Raw genomic sequence first — 4,572 nt, 5'->3', positions numbered from 1 at the left:
CAGGAATGGTACTGGGGATACCAGGACCAGGAATGGTACTGGGGATACCAGGAATGGTACTGGGGATACTGAGCATACCAGTTTCTTCTGTCCAAGTCATCTGTAGTCCCTGCTCCAGTGTGGGATCAGCCTGGGCTGCAGCTTCCTCGGTAGTGCCATGCGCACGGGCACAAACTCGTCCTTAAATACCTTCTGAGCAGGGATGTTTTCTCTCTTTGGATAAAGTTTTGCCATGTTAAATATTTCTGCTCAGCACCTTCACGGTGGGTCAGAGACAGGTTCATCCAGTTACTGTGGTCTACAGCCTGCTCTGCTAGATTTCGCTAGATCACCATCAGTCAGCACAGCTCAAAGCTTGTAACTATGTCCAGTATGGTCCCACAGATTCGCAGTGGTGAAACTTGAGCTTCATTCTTGTAAATGAATTCATGTTTAAGAAAAAATTATTAAATCTATTTGTATTTCAGATACTAGATACCTGTATTTCTGCTCTCTAGGAAGAAAAGCCTCTGTTTTCCTTGCCTCTACATAAGTGAGCAGAAAATCCACAGCGTGAACCCCAGCCTTTCCAGCAGGCAGGGCATGTGTAGTAGGCCACTGTTCCTCTGTGGTTTTCTCTCTAAGGGTCAGCGCAGTTTCTGGAATCCCTCACATAAGGCATTTGCAAACGAAACAAGATTTAGCTCCACAACTGCATAGTTGCAGGAGGAGGGGCCATCGTTGCAAGTTACCATGAAGGGCTTCCTCTGAAAAATCAAGGTTTCCCTGGCTGCTTCACCAGCAGAAGGAGGGGAAAGAAGCTGTGATCCCACTGATCAGTGGGGCAGGAGAAGAAGCTGGCTGGTGTCATTATAGGCCTCCCACTCTCCTGACTATGAAAGACTGTAATCAGGAGGTGCTTGTGAGCCTGGCATTGCACCATCCAGCAGAAGTAAGGAAAGTCTGGGAAACAGCCTCTCCTCAGTCCACAGGCAGATAATATATAGGGAGACTTAGTCAAGAACTAGGTGGAGGGAAAATGACTGAGGGAGATTGCAGGACAACTTGTGCCTGGCCTGTTGGTACCTGATCTCTTCACTTAAGAGATGACAGACTCTGGGGAGAAGGGAAGAGCACTGCATGTTGGACAACTTCAGCAAGGTCTTCAGCAGGGTGTACTTGGCCACAACACGCTGAGCTAATAGATGAGTGGGCTTGAAGGTGGGCTGGATCTCTGGGCTCTGACTTCAGTGGTCTGAGTCTTAGTTGGCTGAGAAGAAGTGATGTGATACTACGACAAAGCCCTTTGGGATCATTCTTAAGCTGGATGAGGGGAGAGACCAGAGCAAATCTGGAAATGAAAAATAGGAGGAGTGGTGTATATGCTGGAGGGGAGGACCACCCTGTGGAGGGAGCACTGGAGAAATGGGCTGCTGACAACCTGCAGTACAGCCTAGGCACATGCCCCTGGCTGGTGATGGTGCAGGATGGTGCCCATGGGCTGCTGAGCAGCCCTGACAGCCTGATCCTGTTGCCCTGCTCATCATTGTTCAAGGACAAAACATCCCCCCGTGTGTTTATTCAGTACCTGGCCCAGATCCCGGTGGCCTGCCCTACTGCTGTCACCCAGACAAGGGTACCCCAGAGGTTTCCAGCTTCTGTTGCTGGTATCCAGACCTCTTCTCTTACGAATGAGTCCAGTTTGAAGGTCACTGCTGTTCACACACACCTACCAAGAGCAGAGGATGCACTCACAAAAAAGTAGGATTTAATGAGAGGATGAGGCACTCAGCAGTGATGAAGTGAAGGACTCACACAGAGAAACACACACACTAGAGGCCTGTTTATATGGAGCCAGCACTTTTTCTCCACTTTTTCCTCTGCTTTCCCATGTTTATTCCTTTCTGAGCCATCTTGGTCTTTCCTTTTCCTGTCCTTTTGTCTCTTCCCTAAGTATTATGTAATGACTCGCATGTTCCATCAATCCCCTTAAACACATGCCATAAGTTTTACTGAATCCTGAAGTGCTTTTCCCTGTGCATCCCATGAGTCCTATGCTCCTTCAGGAAGTAAATTCCTTGAGTCTGCAAGATATTTAGGGGGAGGTGTTTCTTTTTTTGACTAATCTTGGTGCACTTCACACCAGGGGTAATTGTCCAGTTGCTTAGTAAGTGGTTATTTATATTGTCATCTAAATAAATGACTATAATTTGCTGATTGAGCAATTAGGTTAGCAGAGATCCTCAGCAAGTCCTTGCCCTTCTGACCTTTGTGCAATCATGAACAGTCTGTTGTCACCTAAGTTGACAGTGATTTGTGCCTTGTTTCAGCCTGGGGATGAGGAAGCATCAGAGACCTGTTGGCTGCAGTCAGCTCCAAGGAGGGGAGGCATGGGGATAGTGGAGGTGAATTCTTCTCAGAAGGGCATGGGGAGAGCCTCAAAGGCAACAGGCGCAAGCTGCAGTACAATACGTTTCCAGGTCAGATTTTTTTCTTACCTGAGTGTTTACTGTGGGGATGGGGCCCAGGCCTCCACCCTGGGAGATCTTCCAACATTGGAGCAACCTCATTTAATTGCCCCTGCTGTGGGCTGGAAGTTGTACTGTGTGTGCTCCAAAGATCTCTTCCAGCCAGCGTTCGGCAAGGATTCTGTGGTTTTGTTGTGTTTGAAGTTGTCTCTGCAATTTGTTACTGACCATTTCACAGGTTATTTCTTGAAGTAAAAAAGCTTTGTAATTGATTTCATAATAAAAAAAAAATTAAAAAAATAAACCAACAAAAAAAGAAAATGTCTGTGTCATTTTTTTAAAAGAGATAAACATCACAGCTGGAAACTGTTTTTAATTTTGGTTTTATTTACTGTAGCCATGCATTTACACGTTAGTTGCAATGTCACCTGCCCTTCAGTGCCTCCATAGCTTGAGGATTCCCAGACTTGATGACAAAAGGTGTCCTGTTCTGCCATTTCCTCTGTTATGATTCAGATGGTTCCCCAAAATGCTCAGCTTGCCTATCAGGACTGAAGTGATAGTTATGGCCTGGCTGTGATTTCTGCAGGTCCATGCTGGGTATGTTTGGTAGGACACACATAGGTGACTAACTTTCTGAAGTTGTTTCTTTGTTTTCAGATTGAGAAATAGGCTTGTGGACATTAATTCCATTTGTTTTGCCTGATGGGGGACAGAGGGTCATCCCAAAGGACCTGTTATCTGTCTCTCAACATTTGATGAAAAGCTTGGGTTGCCATGAGAAATAGCCCTGTTCCTTCAGCATCTGTCTCTCCCACTCAGTGTAATACCATTGTCCTCCCCTCCTTTGCAGGGTACTGAGGACACATTTTCAGTGTGGTACTAGGTTAAGGTGGTACTAGGTTAAGGTGTAACTCGGTGGGATGTTCCATCTGTTGCTCAAAGCACCACTGTTTTTGCATGACATCATTATCATCTGAAGAATTAAGGATGCTAGCCACTAGAGATGGGCCTTAAGCATCAGACTTAGTCTCAAGAAGAACTATACATAGCAAAAATTTAATCCCCTATGCGTTTTTTAGATCTCTGATTTTACTACTGCAATGTGTTGTATTTGGTGATGTCTGTTGCAAAGACCACTGGTGATGGAGAACCTGACCCAGCTGCACTTACACAGCAAATGTGCTCCCAGTACTGCATGTTGGTGTATTGCTCACCAGCAGGAAGACATGAGGTTCCAAACACTCAGAAGACCCTGCACCTGTTATTCTGAGAGCTGGTTATATCTGTCAAGACAGGAAGACTTGAGCTCAGCTTTTCTTAATAGAAAAAAACTCCTGAAAGCTGCTGTCTTTGGAGGCTGAAGGACTTCACATGATAGCCCTTCTTGGTCTTAAGCTTTTGCTGACCTGCAAGGGCTGTTTGTATGGGGTCATTGAGTCACAGGGACAGCACTGGAAAGCAGTGTAGTGCCTGCAGTTGTTCCGGCTTGCTGGTTTGGTACGAGTTGGTTTGTCACCATTGGTGCACAGCAGTTGTTGAGCAGGGTTAGTCCATAGATCTTTCAGTGGCTGGGCACAAGATCACATTAAAGAAAACATGCTGCTGAATCATACCTTGGGCTGTAGAAATCAACATGTTATTCTCTGGAGAAAATAAAAAGTGGGAGTTAAAAGGAAAAGGGACAAACGGATCCACTGGTTCCAGTTCTGCCTCGGTCCTAGCATGTTGGCAGTAGACTCCCAGAGGTGCTTGACTGATGAGAAATGTAAGATGTGGGAACAGAAAGGAAATTTTGAGGCAATATTTGTTTGTATTGTGGGTGACTTTTTGTTTTGAATAAATCCTTAATAGACTAACATGAGTGGAGTCAACAGCCCAGAGCAGCAAACTGCTTAGGAGTGGGTGAACAGCTTCTTAGATCTTGGCTGCACATGAACTCACCCTGCACATCATTGCTCAGGACTTTTGGCAGTGGCACTGAAGGCCTAGTTCCTCCACAAAAGCCATGTTGGAGGGGCCTTGTCAGTGGACTAAAATCCTTAGTCCTTCCCTTTCACAACTGGAACACAAGGCAGCTCCTGAGAAAAGACAGAGGATAGAGAGGATTTCCACAGCTGGAGAT

The sequence above is a fragment of the Corvus brachyrhynchos genome, unplaced genomic scaffold (genome assembly GCF_000691975.1).
Source record: "Corvus brachyrhynchos isolate BGI_N302 unplaced genomic scaffold, ASM69197v1 scaffold22, whole genome shotgun sequence".
In the NCBI taxonomy this organism is placed as follows: Eukaryota; Metazoa; Chordata; class Aves; order Passeriformes; family Corvidae; genus Corvus; species Corvus brachyrhynchos.
The sequence above is the reverse complement of the archived record's forward strand: the minus strand, read 5'-3'. Positions refer to the sequence as shown.